This window comes from Notothenia rossii, assembly GCF_949606895.1.
Source record: "Notothenia rossii genome assembly, chromosome: 2".
NCBI lineage: Eukaryota > Metazoa > Chordata > Actinopteri > Perciformes > Nototheniidae > Notothenia > Notothenia rossii.
The window spans coordinates 39,666,118-39,681,914 of NC_136904.1; positions in this window are offsets into that span (position 1 = coordinate 39,666,118).

Genomic DNA, 15,797 nt, shown 5'->3' on the forward strand with positions numbered 1-15,797 from the left:
CATAATTGCACTGGCAAAAAAAAAAACTCAGACTGCCCCATCTGAGGCATGAATAGATCTGACTTTAATTTCATTTGTGTAATCAAGTCTGTGGTGCTGTAAGGGCACGACTCGGGTGTGTTGCACAGCATCGACTCAACAAGCTGACACAGATGAGTGAATATAGGATGTGAAATGAATCATAATTGGAACATGTTGGAGACTGTATAAATTACTTTATTCTTTTTACCTATGTTGTGGGTGATTATATAATTTTAAAATAAGCCTGGTCACTACTTTGAATTACGTTATTTTTATATATATATATATATATATATATATATATTGCATTATTTGGACCCACCTCCGTTTCTGGAATAGTAGACAACCGGGCTTCAAGAGAATCCGACTGCATTGACAATATCAGACAGATTTACGATGCGCCAGCGGATGGTAGTAATGTCTGCCGTGGGGAATTTACAGTTTTCTGTACAGCGGACTGTAAACGCATCTAGATACTCAGCACTGTGGGTTTTTATGGTGTTGTTTTATGAAGGCTTTATAAACAGTGAAAAATATACTCTTCATTACCAAGGTTGGAATTGAAATAAAAAAGTAAAGTGAAACGTATGGTTGTCCCCCTCTCCCTCCAGTCCAGACGTAGTAATCCACCTTAATCCCAATACGTATGATTATATGAAAATATTTCATAGACTAAATACAATTGTATTTATTATAAACTTGTATGGCCTTAACATCTATCAATCTGTATATCACCATTCAAACATGTTTAAAAACGTTTAAGATCCCCATACTACTCAGTAGCCACTGTGAAACGTTGACGTTATTTGTAGGGCCGGGACTCGATTAAAAAAAATTAATCTAATTAATTACAGGCTTTGTAATTAATTAATCGCAATTAATCGCATTTTTAATCACATAGAAATATTTGACCTGAGAACAGTGAGAAGGAATTTTTTTCACATGGATTTTAGTATACCATTGAATAATGACTGAATACATAAGCTTAAGCAACAAAACATTGTTTATTTTTTTCAAGGTGGTACACTGGCCATAAAGTGTAGCAATAGCATATTTAGGAATATAGTACATTTCAGAGATTCAGGTAGCCTATAGGTAGGTAGACCTTCTGTAAACTATAACACTTTGTTTTTTAAGTAAAACACAGTACTTTCAAGTATATTCAGAACATTGGAAACCCTGACTATTAGAAAATATCTCTCTGTTGCTTCAGAGGCCATAACAGACTTTGTTGATTTACCAACAGTTGATTTAAAAAATGTAATACATTTCAGTCCAACTCTCTCAATAACCTTGGCCAAAACAATAAACAGTTCAACATAAAGTGCCAGTTGCACCAACAACATAATAAATAGTTCAACATAAAGTGTACCATTTAAAATAAAATTAAAAAGTGCCAGTGATTGACCTCAATCCCTCCTATTCTTCCAATATCCTGATGAAAAATAAAATCTCTCTGTTGCATAGGCCACTGTTTGATCAACGCGAATTGGGTGTGGGTCCTTGTACTCCGAGTCGGGCTAACGTCCACGCTAGCTTCCACGCTAGCTGCTATAGGTTTTGCATTGAGGTGATACTTGAGGCTTGATGTGCTGCGGAGATATGCAAATTCCTTTTTGCATAATTTGCAAATAACCTTGCTCTTATCGACGCTTCCATCCGTCCGTTTTTTAAAACAAAATGTCCCATCCACGGGGCCAACTAAAGCGGTCTCATCAGCTTCTTTGTTCGACTATTGTTCACTGTGGTTTGTTGTTGTCTGAAGTCATGAACGTTAGTTGGTGCTCCAGTATAATCGCTACCCCTGAAACTCATCCAGTGAGAAACGTTCCGCGGTACAAAAATAAGTGCGATTAAAATGCGTTAATTTTTGTGTAATTAATTAATCTTAATTAATGCGTTAAAGTCCCGGCCCTAGTTATTTGATCATTCTACAGTGGAAAAGTAACGTTCATATTTCGCCGTTTCATTATTATAGTGTTATGGCATAACTTGTAAACCTCTTAATAAGCACCGTAATTCACGCAATATCATTTCTAGTCCATAATCAGTTGTTTCCGTGAACGGCCGAATGATGTGTCACAGTAAATGTTACGGCCACAAGGTATTGTGGGACAGAATTTTCTCCTTTCCTTTCATAAATGAAGGTCCAGTGTTTCCTAAGGGAAAGGAGGTTGTAACGACGAGACGCCGTTACTAGAGCTATTTATTGGGTGGCATTGGTTGTATAAGTGTTCAACCCCATCTTGTCTGTTGTTTCCGGTCATCTCTGTGTTCCCTCCTGCTGATTACCCAATTGTGTTCACCTGGTGCCCTGTGTTTGCTCCTCCCCCCCCCACCTGTGTCTTGTTAGTCTGTGTGTGTATTTAGGTGCTGTGTCTTGTTAGGAAGGGAGTGGGTGTGAGATATTTGTGGCTGCAGGATCTGTTCACCGAGAACAGCAGGATTGAGGCTGTGAACTATGTGCATATGATTTTAATAAATGCCCACGTCGGGTTATATCTTCGGACGTTCTGCCTCTGCCTCCTTGCTTGGTCGGGCCGCTCAACGGTCAGTCTCACAGAGGTTATAAAGGAAGTTTCAAAGCTCCTTTCCTATCTAGAGAATCCGAACAGTTCTCATTATGGCTGACACTGATGTACTTCCGGGTCCTTTCACTCCTTTAGGAAGGTTCCAAAGCTAAACTGACAATTCAAATGCAACCCCTATCTTTGTGTTTTTTCCAACCCTTATAATTGTTTGCCCCGCCCCACCTGTGTCTCCTTGCTGCCCTTGTCTATGTCCTGCCGTCTCCAGCTGTGCCTTGTTAATGTAATTAGCCCTGTGTCTAAATACACCTGTCTGCTCAAGTGTTCTTTGTCCGTCTGTCGTCATGGGTGTGGTTCAGCTTCCCAAGATTCCCGTGAAGTATTCATTGTGTTATCCTGGTTTGTCCCTCGTTTTATTTGCCACTTTCCCTTTGTTTTACCACGCCTGCACTTTGCGTTTTGTGTTTTTGGTATCAGCTTTAATTGATAAAGTTTGCTTTTGGTTCTTCATACCTGCCTCCCTTCTTTCTTACTGCATTTGGGCCTGATTCCCTTAACCACGTGATAACAACAGCATTCAAAAAGCAAAGATTATGTAGAAAAATCCAATAGCATTGAGTTTTGGTGCTAGGGGAATATGCCAAAATGTATGAGTTTGTACAGTTAACAATGCGTCTAACTTTAGTAAGCTCTGCTACCACTAAGGGGAAATTCCCGAATGGAAAGAGGTTTCAGAGCTTATTGGCAGTGTTGCAGAGACTCTGAATAATATATAAGAGGTGGCTGGGGCTCAGGTGTTAGAGCGGTTGTCCGCCAATCTGAAAGTCATGGTTGGATCCCCAGACCCTGTGGTCAACATGACAGATACTGAACCCCAAATTGCTCCCAATGGCCCCTTGTATGGATCCTCTGTCTCTGTGTGAGTTGGTGAATGCTGACTTTGTGTTGTAAAAAGCACTTAAGAGTTGTCGCAAAGACTAGAAAAGTGCTCTATAAATGCATTCCATTTGAATGTACCAAACATTATTGTTTCCATATGTCCTATTTTAAAGAAACATGGTTTAATGTCAGTAACAGAAGCTGTAGAAACCAAAAGGCACTGAAGCAGGGTGGATGCCAGCTGAAATTAGTAAAATACAGAGTACACAAACCTAGGGCAGTGCAATGGTTTATTAAAAATATATTGATATTTTTAGGCTATGATATAAATATATAGCACCAAATAAAAAGTGACAAATCATACTTGATGTTCTCCATTAAGTTATTTACTCCATTACATTGCATTTAGCTGACGCTTTTATCCAAATCGACTTACAATAAGTGCGTTCGACCAACAAAATACAAACTTGAAGAAAACATAATCATATTTTTAATTTCTAAATATTGCATTTACACTTACAAAAATCCCAAACTGCAATTAATATGTGGAGATTATTTTACTGAACAAAACGTGCATTTATCATAAATGTGTTTTTGGCAAATATCTTGTTTTCTGCAATATTCTGAAATCCAATGGAAAAATCCCAGTGCTTTCTTTCAAAGGCAGCCCTTGCGATAGCCTAACTCCTGGTTCGGATTACAAAAACCTGTCATCACCAGACCTTATAGACAGATATCTGTGAGTCGTTTTTTGATGTGTTTTGTTTTGTTTTTCAGTTTACAGCAAAGGAAGAAACGTGTGACTTAAGGTGCAGAACATGTCCTCCAGTTAAGACAGTAGAACCTGTGATATCAGACCTTTTTTCCCAGGTGATATTTTCAATCCTCATATAAGCACAGATGTCTTTAAAAATGGTAAATCCTGCACAAATGTGAGTTGGGCTAATCGATGGTGACAGTGAAATGATGAATGAAATTTTCGTAACTCCTGCTGGCCAGTTTGGTTTTCATCAATGTTTTCTTAGCACTGACTTTGTTAGTAATTGGGACGGCCCAATTACACACAAAGTCAAAACAATGTAACCTGATCACTTTGTGTTACTTTGGATTACCTACATATCAAATGCAATGGAAATAAATACAAGAGAAAATAAATATCATTGAGATGTGTTTAACTTAAGTGTATTATGTAAGACAACCGGAAAATGCTCCGTTTTAGTTTAATACACACAGTTAAGCTCACACACACTATTTTATGAACGTAAAGGTTCACCTACTGAATAAAAAACAGAACAAATGAACCAAAGAAAGTGAAAACCATAAAGCAAACTCAGTGTATAGATTCACACTTTATTATGCAACGATAAAGGAATAAAGTTAACAAAAATATTGTATCCTGATAACATAATCTCGTTTCATGTATTACAGTACATTGCATTTAGCTGACGCTTTTATCCAAAGCGACTGACAATAAGTGCGTTCGACCAACAAAGTACAAACTTGAAGAAAACAGAATCATATAAGTACATCAGGTTTCATAGAGCTAAAACATTTCAAGTGCTACTCAACTGACTTTAGATAAGCCAGTCCTTTTATTAGTATATAAGTGCTTTGTTAATAGTTCTATCGCTCGAAGTGGAGTCGAAAGAGATGAGTTTTCAGTCTGCGCCAGAAGATGTGTAAGCTTTCTGCTGTCCTGATGTCAATGGGGAGCTCATTCCACCATTTTGGAGCCAGGATAGCAAACCCAGGTGTTTTTGCTGATGGGAACTTGGGTCCCCCTCACAGTGCGGGTGCAGCGAGCTGTTTGGCTGATGCAGAGCGGAGTGCACGTGCTGGGGTGTACAGTTTAACCATGTCCTGGATGTAGGAAGGGCCAGATCCATTCGCAGCATGGTACGCAAGTACCAGTGTCTTAAAATGGATTCTAGTAGTTACTGGAAGCCAGTGAAGGGAGCGGAGGAACGGCATGGTGTGGGAGAATTTAGGAAGGTTGAAGACCAGGCGAGCCGCTGCATTCTGGATGAGCTGCAGAGGTCGGATGGCACATGTAGGTAGACCAGCCAGGAGGGAGTTGCAGTAGTCTAGGTGTGAGATGACGAAAGCCTGGACCAGAACCTGCGTCGCTTTCTGGGTCAGCTGGCAACGTATCCTCCATTGAAGCTGCTACACATGGAGTATATTCTGTACATGAGCCAGCCCTACATGGACCAACTTTTAGAGCCTAGCCAATTAGGATATGGATAGTAAATGTTAGGGACACACTTAACTTATTGAGAACAAACAATGAAAGACTAGCTTATGCCCCTTTCACACTAACGTTCTAGCTCCGTGTTAAAGCTTTTCTGGTTCGGAACCGGTTTTTATTTTCAGCCCCCGTTTTGTTCACACCGCCCAGAGCCCGACTGCTGCTGCGTCATGACGTCACCGTTTACGTCGCTGATTTTCTACCCAACGGTGTTGGGTCGATGATCGTGTTGATTTTAATCATACGAAGCCAGATTAAATTGTACTTTTCTCCAGAGTGCCGTGGTTCATTGTTTATTAATGTGTTTCAGCGGCATTTACCGACCGCTGCAGTGCTGCCCGCTGTTTGGCATCACAACGCTGTTATGAAAGTTTCTCTGGTATAAAATGGGTGATGTTAGCGTAGCAACTGAAGCTAAACTGACAATCTTGACTACTTGTTGCTATCCTATAACTTGCATTGGTTTCATTCAGAAATTCCTTACTTTGCAACATCTGAACATCGTCTGGAGTGTCTCAGGGCGTTCTCTTTAACGCTGAAGCTAAACTGACAATCTTGACTACTTGTTGCTATCCTATAACTTGCATTGGTTTCATTCAGAAATTCCTTACTTTGCAACATCTGAACATCGTCTGGAGTGTCTCAGGGCGTTCTCTTTAGCTGTCTTCCATACACAAAAAAAATCATCGCTTGACTATGATTGACAGCCAATTCCAACAAAAAATGTTGCCCAGCAAAATGTTAGTGGGCCGGCTGTGCCTCAGGAGTTAGAGCTGGTTGTCCGTTAATCGGAACATCGGTGGTCAAATCTCCTGGCAAGAAATTGACCCTTAAATGGCTCTTGAAGGAATAGCCATGGGTGTGAGTGTGGCTGAATAAAATGTGATTGGAGATCGGAGCAGATTGGTACTTTTTTGACATTCATGCCACCAGCATATGTCATACTTTGACTGGTTAAAAGACCAGGAAGGCGCTAAATCAGGGAAAAAAGATGGAAGGGAAGTTGATATGAATCTTACTGGAATTGCATTAAGGACGTCTCTCATACTTCTCATTCATTCCCCCCTCTCTTTCGTTTTCTTCAAACATATTCATTTAGGTAGGTGGGTGGGGGTCTGAGTGGTGTAGCAAAGACTGCAATGTGTCGATGGATGAGGGGGTACGTTTTTTTATTGTAGAATTGACTGGCCCAATTTAGGGCCCTGTTGTACGCATCCCTGTTAAAGGGGCCTAGGTCCTGACTGAGGTCCTGGAGGATGTTGGTGTAGTGTTCTTTTAGAATGTCCAGGTTGCGGTTCATCCAGTGATTGGTGTTTTCTTTCACATGGTTTAAAACTGTGTTGTTGGAAGCTGCTGGTTTAATAAAAGATGTTAAAATGTGGACTTTCTTTGCCATTTCAGGTGGGGGAGAACCACGGCAAGCTGCCTCATCGAGGATCTCCAGATGGGGGATGGCTTGGAAAATAGGTTTTTATTTAAAAAAGGTCTACAGGGGCAACATGATCCTCAGTCTGGGCCATAGGAAGGAGGGGTTGTAAAGGACGAGAGCAATGGGAAGATACAAATATTAAAACGTTTATGACAGGAGCCAGCCAAATGGCTGGTCGGCTGGGGGAAGGGAGGGGCAAAGCAGGGAAGGAAAAAGGAGAAGTAGAACAGGGGGAAAGAAGAATGGAAAAAAAATGTACAATGCTAGAATATTGTTTGTACTCTACTAAGAACAACAGGATGTTGCGGCCCCTCGCCTGGCCTCCACTGGCTACCCAGCTAGCCCCTCTGCATACCTGGATAGCCTGCTTTCTGGCTTTTGGATTGTTTGGTTCTGCCAAGAACAATAGGACGTCGTGGCCCCCTCTGTCCTCCCCTGGCTGGTGAGTACCATCCTACCATCTCGAATTCTAGAGTGTGTGCACACTGAAGACTGAGTACTCCTCCCAAGCCACTTCACCTACTGGAACCATTCAAGCCACCCAGCAGCAGAACGATACCTACTAAGTGGTGTCTACCAACCCAGTCTCTTCTTATAGTCACAAAATGTAATCTATTGATTCGTGTTCACCAACACGATTTTCAGCAATGTATTTCTATTGCTATTGGTATTTCTATTGGTAGTATGTTTTGAAACCAACACTGTGTACTGACAGAATGGATGGAACGGACACTGAAACTGGGGTACTCACTCCAGTTTTGCAGCATCCCTCCTCCATTCAGGGGCTTACGAGAGGCAAATCTATCATCCCAGGAGGAGATAGGTTTCATTTCAATAGAGATTCAGGCCCTGTTGCAAAAACAGGCTGTGTCTGTTATGCACTCTCAGGAGAGAGAAAATGGGCTTTACTCCATGTACTTCCTGGTTCCCAAGAAGACAGGAGAATTCAGACCCATTCTGGATCTTCGCAGCCTGAATCAGCACATTGCCTTTAAAAAGTTCCATATGTAAAGCAATTACTGGAACTAGGGCAGCAAGGCAATTGGTTCACAACCATCGACCTGAAGGACGCTTACTTTCATCTCGAAAATTGCTTCAAAGCACAAAGTATTTGCGTTTTGCCTCCCAGTGGATAGCCTACGAGTACAACAGACTACCACAGTCCCATACCTCACCAGCAGGCTTGGATTTTCGTCATTTTAGGGGCAAGGCCATTTGGCCTTTGGTGTCACACATTTTTTCAGGGCGGAAAGGCCACATGCCAGGGCACAAAGGCCAGTGAGGAAAAAAATTGGATTGGGAGTTTACAAATAAATAACTTCACTTTCTAATACAAAAAACAAATCACTTTTTTAATATCAATAATCGTACCATCATATAGGCCTATGCCTCCTTAGTATTACCGTATATAAAATGAAATACTTTACTTTGAATAATTAGTGTTTGGCATGTTTTCCATCTACTAATTCTCCCATTCACAAATCCGAAATGAAATCTAAAAATCAAAAATTATATTAATATGTAACAAATGTATTCAATTTCAGAGCAGAAGAAACAGCCTTCAAGGGTCAAACTCTGCACATACATCATTCAGGAGTGCACAGTGAAGCTCCAACATCCAACTGAATGAACAAGCACTACTTTGAAATGCAAAAGTGTGTGTGTGTGTGTGCGTGCGTGCGTGCGTGCGTCTCTTTAATCAACAACGCAGCTCCTCATATCTGTTCAGAAACTGGACAAAAGTTAAAGATGTACAAACCACAGACTGTCTGTGTCATGACGAATACAGTCGCTGCTTTAATTCTGTCTTTAGGACGTTGTTGTGAGTTTGGACGGAGCAGCTAGTTTAGCCTGATCGATCCAATCTCCATGCAAAAAACGCCATTTTAAAAGGTTTTTCGCATGCCGTCTTGTCTGCACACTTGTCAAAGCATTAAAGCATGTTTTACTAACCGTTATCAATATTTAGTTACTTCAGCATCATTTTGAAATGTGTATCACAATGAAATCACGGTAAAATAGGTTAATTTGGTCGTAGTTGGTTTCCACCACAGTATTTACATGGATATAAGCCCTGCCCCCTCTCCAGCGCGTCCTGTTTGAATGACAGGAGTAAACACAGCTGACAGCCGCGGTGAAACTCCAGCGATTAGAGCGATGCGAATATTCGCATTGCGTCCGTTGTGAACGCAGCATAATGCAGTTCAGAAACCACTGTTCTGACGCTTTTAAAGCAACTTTTAACAGTGTGAGGGGCCCAAAGGCCATGGTGGCCGTAGGATGTACAATTATTTGTGGGGCATAACGGCCAGACCGAGGGGCTACGACTGCCATGGCCGTCATGGCCGCCGTGAAAATCCCACCCTGGTGAGAAGCAAATGAGATTGTTTAAGTAGTAAATATTGTTCAAGATGTAATTTAATCGCTGCTTTCTTATCATTTACATAGGGCAATTTTGGCAACAATGGGGATTGAGGGAACGGTGACCCACGTCCAAGCTAAAAAAAAGTGGGACAACCTGAAAACCAACTACAATGTGTGAGAGGTTGGACATGAGTATTGTGTTTTCATATATTAATGCGTGTATGTGTTTGGTCTTCACTATTCAGGAATGCAAGTGTCCCGCCTCAGGACAGGGCACCGAGGACGGGAAATCCAAGGCAGCGACTTGGCCCTGATTTGTTCTAATGGATGAGGCATTAGGGAAGTCTGCGGCTGTCTCGCCCCCCTGCCTGATTGCCTCCATCCAAGAGGACAATCCAGGGCCAAGCACTGCCCAGGAAGGGCGAGAGGACCACACGGAGAGGAGAGGATCAAAAAAGAGGGTGAGAGAGGATCCCTACCTTGAGCTCTTAAGGGAGGACATCCTCTACCAGAGAGAGGCAGATGAGAGGAGAGCAGCAGAGGCCCGAGAAAGGTCCGACAAATTCCTCGCTGTGTTAGAGCGTTTAGTTCCCAAAGAGAAATAAATGGAATAGACATGAACCTTGTTTTGACTTTGCCTCCTTTGTTGACATTTGTGTTTTATGCTACAATGTGCACCAATATGTGTAAAAAAGGTTTGCAGACATCAAGTATGATATATATATATATATATATAAGTATGATATGAATATATATATTATTCTACTTTATGTCGAAACAGATTAAAACCATAACAAATAAAACATAACAAATGTGAAAAACAGAATACCGTATTGTTAAAATACAGTATTTATCCATTCAACAAAAAATCTTCATATTAATAATAACCATGAATAACTGTCTATGAACAATGTTTTTAATTTCCTATAGTAAATTATGTCTTGCTCTGTACATGATTAAATGTAACCAGATCAGTGTGTGACTTCAAGAATGCATTAATGTGTTGAAGATATCCAACATTGATTACTCTTATAGCCCTTTTTTGTAATGTGCATAATCTCCACACAGTAACTCAGATATGGCAATATGAGTGTATTACAGAGTATATCATGAGTTGTAGTCCAAAATGTGTCTGGCTTTCCCCAATATTGCGATAGTCTTAGCCGGTTTTGCTTTTACATGATTGATATGAGGTTTCCAGCTGATTTTGTGCTCTAAAATCACACCAAGGAACTTCATTTCATATACTCTTTCTATGTTTATGTTGTCAAGTATTAATTGCACCTGAGGATTTGTTTGATGTTTTCCAAATAGCATAATCTTTGTTTGTATCAAACTAATGTTTTCAGTGATGCAAATTAGTCGCTTTTCGGCGCCTCCCGCTTTTTTAACGCTGATTTGGGTGACTTGTGTAATTCGCGGAGAACCGAAGAGTTTTCGTTTTTTGGGGGTGGGGGGGTCGTCCGTCCGTCCGCCCACCCGTCCGTCAGTCCGTCCGACTAACGGACAACTTTTCACTTCAAAAAAGAAGAAGAAATCTAGACCGCAAAATAATTAAACAAGCGAGTGCCTGTTTTTCCTGGCCAAGGGCAGGAAAACACAACACGAGCGTAACGTGTCTTCACGTGGTATATGTCTCGTCGGAAAGGAGTGTAGACTAGAGTGCTGACGGAGAGCACCGGAACGCCGCTCCAGCTCTTCAAATATTGCTGTACCCATAAGGAGCCGTACACACCGCAGTGTTTGCGTGGCTGTCTTTAGTTGTAAGCACAGTGGCGATCTGTTGTTATTAGCATCTGGTTAGCTAGCTATGCTAACGAATTTAAAGAGCTTTTCTACAACCAGGTGGAAGAGAGCTCTCTCCTGAGAGGCTCAAATAACCTCAGCTCAGTGAGGTTAAGGCACACCTTGATATGATCATTATAGTTATTAATGAGACATTAGAGTCTAAATGAAAAACAGGTATAAAATACAATAGGACAGTAACAAAAAAGTTGTTAAAAATAACAAGAATAGAGTTTAAAAGGGGAGTGATTTGTAAAATATCCAAAAAGAAGAATCTGCTTACAGTTCTGTTTCATATGGGTGTTGAGATGTATCCATAGATCTCTTCAGGTTGCTCTCAAAGTGCACCAGATTGATGCTTTTAACTTCAATATTTAAAAAAAAATCTTCCTGGGGGAGCATGCCCCCGGACCCCGCTAGAGGAGGTAAAGTCCCCCCCACTTAAATCAATGTTCACATGGATAGGATACTTAATGCATTTGCACACATCTTGTGTCCATATCTTTCTGCCACAACCATGCACGTGCGTGCGTGCATGCGCGAGTCATGGTAAAATATCTGGATTAAGAGGTAGCTTTTTCTTTGCACAGCATGAAAGAAAGGCCAAATTAATGGGCTGTGATTTTAGTTTTTTTTAAGCAGTTCAATAATTTGTACGGCCCTCGGAGGATGTTGTAAAAATTGAAAGGAAAAAGGTTCCCCACCCCTGCTGTAAATAATAATAAAAACCCTTGATTTATAACTTAACATCTCTGTCTCCTATTGATCTGAGTATATTATAAAGAATAGCCAGTTCATTGAAGCATTATAGCGCAGGCCTTTGTCAGATGGTATATTACGCTGTTTTTTTTCTGCTTCGAATAGTTCTCTCTTTTTTCACCATACGTGTGTTTGCATCCCTGGTTTTACTTTAATCATTTCTGTTGTTATCACTTCCATTAGCTGTTTCAAATTGTCACCAGAACAAAACATATTGGTATCATCTGCAAATAAAATACATTTCAATATATTGCATACTCTGCTAATGTCGTTGATGTATACTGTATGATGAACAGCTTTCAGAATCAGAAACGGGTTTATTGCCTGGTAGGTTCACACGTACGAGGAATTTGACTTGATGTCATGGTGCATACATTGTCAGGGTTGGGGAAAAATAGGACCCAAATGCAGAATGAGAAGGAAGCAGGTTTCAAAAGGAAACAAAAGGCGAGCTTTATTTCCAAAAAGCTGAACAAAACAAGAATCCACGAACAGGTACGAGGTAGCATCCAAACAAAGGTGACTGTGACCAACATGAAGGGGGACATGAACGGCAAATAATGAACCAACACTGAACACAGGAAGAGACGAGACTAAATACAGGGAGGGGTAATCACGAGATGAGAAACAGCCGGGCAGGGGAGGAGAAACACAAGGGCAACAGGTGAACACAATCAGACACGACAGGGAGGACAGAACATCAAAATAACCTCAAAACTAGACACACAAAAGCCTGGACTTACGACTCCTTCTCTTAGGAGCCTTTTGGAGGCTCCGTGGACCTCCAAAAGCCAGACGAGTACCCAAGAACGGCTCCTGGACAGGAGCAGGAAATGGGGAAGAAGCAGGGGTTGACTCCAGATGGAACACACCGAGACGTATGGTGTCAGGCTGGGAATTGGGAGGCAGGGGGCTAGCATGCCAGGGGCTAGCGGGCCGGGAAACAGGTTTGACCTCAAAGCTGCCCAAAAAGTCCTCCACCCACTCTGGTAGCAACTCCCTCAACCAGGGCCTTCAGGTTACCTCCTGGCGTGCTGCAGAAATAACTAACTGCCTCTCTTCACTACTGGAGGCATATCTAAAGTCATTCCTCAAGCATGTTAAATTGTACTTCACCTCGTAGTGTCTGCTGGGTCCATTCTTGGTTGGTTCATTCTGTCAGGGTTGGGGAAAAATAGGACCCAAATGCAGAATGAAGAGGAAGCAGGTTTCAAAAGGAAACAAAAGGCTAGCTTTATTTCCCAAAAGCTGAACAAAACAAGAATCCATGAACAGGTACGAGGCACGAGGCAAAACAAGAATCCACAAACAGGTACGAGGTAGCATCCAAACGAAGGTGACTGTGACCAACATGAAGGGGGACATGCACGACAAATAATGAACCAACACTGAACACAGGAAGAGACAAGACTAAATACAGGGAGACGAGACGAGAAACAGCCGGGCCGGGGAGGAGAAACACAAGGGCAACAGGTGAACACAATCAGACAATTAGACACACCAGGGACACTAACGACAGGGAGGACAGAACAGCAAAAATAACCCCAAAACTAGACACACAAAAACTCAAACCCTGACATACATAACATATAAAACAAAACAACGAAAATAAGTACACAGATAGCAAACTATATTAAAAACACTGTAAACAAATATAGATAGATAGCAATACAATAAAGTGAAGCAGTGAATATAGAATATAACATGTGCAGTAAGCAATATTTGAACATTGTGTGCATTAATGTAATGCGTATAGAGTCTGCGTTGTGGCTGAGATAAAGTGTCAGTGGGGGGCTCAGGCCTTGTTGAAGAGGCCGGTAGCGGAGGGGAATAAACTGTTCAGGTGCAGAGAGGTTCTGGTCCTGATGGAGCGCAGCCTCCTGCCAGAGGGTTCATCTCCCACATGTAGGCAGAATTGGTGATGGTGATGTGGCCGTCCAGGACTTCTTCAATGCTGCAAACAGAAGGAGAAAGTGTTATGTTAGTTCAGTGGTTCTGTCCTGGAGAGATGACCATTTTACAAAATTGAGTTACTGAAGTACATAAGCAGATTGTGACATGTGCATATTAGTCATGGTGCAGTGGAGCAACAGCAAGTGCGGACACCACGTTCACAAGGGCCGCACGCCATGCTGCTCCACTCTCACTTTCCCCACCATGTGCAGCAGGTTGCTGGTTGTCCTCCTCCTCCAGGGTGGCGTCTTCAGCTAGGTCGTTCCCAACACGACACAGATGTTGTGCAGAATGACACATGCTGTCACAACCTGTGCATAAGGCAGAGCAAAAAAAGGACAAAACAAAGTGTGATGCATAGTATTGTAGGCCTATGTCACTATGCAATTGTTAGGCATTAAGACAGCCTTACTATAGCAGGATAAGGATATTAGGATTTTAATTAACACATTTGCTACAGAAACATTATAATAATGCATTACCTTTGGGACAAACTCATTATATACTTCAAGTGTTTCTAAAAAAGATGCACCTGAAGCGGGTTTTCATCACTCCATGGGTCGCTCAATCGTTGAGCCGGCATTTGGGGTGATGAAAACCCGTCGTTGCAGGACTGGCACGGTGGCATTCATAATGCAGTAATGATTAGGGTTGGGTACCGAGACACGGTCCTTTCCTGTAAGGTCTTTCCTCAATAACCATTCAAATACCTTCACTCTGTCTGTATGTTACCGTTTTATGTGATAAAAACATGTTCAATTGAATTTCACATTCAATAAAATGTGTTGTACCCTAAATACATTTGTATACAGTATCAACCTGTATTTAATACTACTCTTCTTTTTACATTCACTTAAAAGTAGTATTTCATGACCCCTCTAACCTGTCATGTTGACTATTTATCTTCTGCCATTAATGGCAGGTCACTAAAATGCATTACTGTAACATATTTATGTGTAACAAACAACCTTACTGTTTTACCAACAGTAACTAACTTATAACCCTTACAAAGTACATATTTATTACAAACTCACAATCACCATTACATATTATCTTTGCAAACCTTATGGGGGATTTATTGTGATTTATGCACAGTTTACCAACCTGTATGGTGCAACAGAAGTAATGAGGACACGTGTTCAGTTTGCTTCCATATTACTTATGAGGAAACCCCGGGGACGTCCGTCGCTTTAATCGGTCCCCCGGAACCATTGAATTGAACACAAATGTTCCGTCTCATTATTTACTCGACCCCTTTAGTGAAATGAAAATAACAGATGTACAAAATAAATGCATGTTCTAACTCTAAATAATAATAATTATTATTATTATTATTATATTAATGTGGTCGCACATCCCAGGGGTGCCACACTTGCTTATTCCACAGTTCAAGTGTATGCAGCAGCCATTTCGTCCTGCCATGAGGGATTTGGTGCCAGGTCAGCCTTCAGTCAGCCGCTTATGTCACGGTTTTTGCAGGGGGTCAGGAGGCAGCGCCCAGTAGTGCACGTCTCCTCCCCGCAATGGGACCTGCCGTTGGTGCTCGAGGCTCTGGTCACAGAACCCTTTGAGCTAAATTGCACCCCCTCTGCCCGGTGCGTGCGCTAGCATGTTATGTGGAGCACACGGCTGCCTAGGCGCACTGAACAGCTGTTTGTGTGCTTTGGGGGTGGTGTGGCCGGTAAAGCTCTGTCCAAGAAACGCCCGGCAGGATGGCTCTGCGAGTGCATTTCACTTGCCTACGGACAGGCGGGGAGAGCCTTCCCCACGGGGGTCCGTGCACACTTTACACGGGGTATGGCTGTGTCAACAGCCTTATTCAACGGCGTGA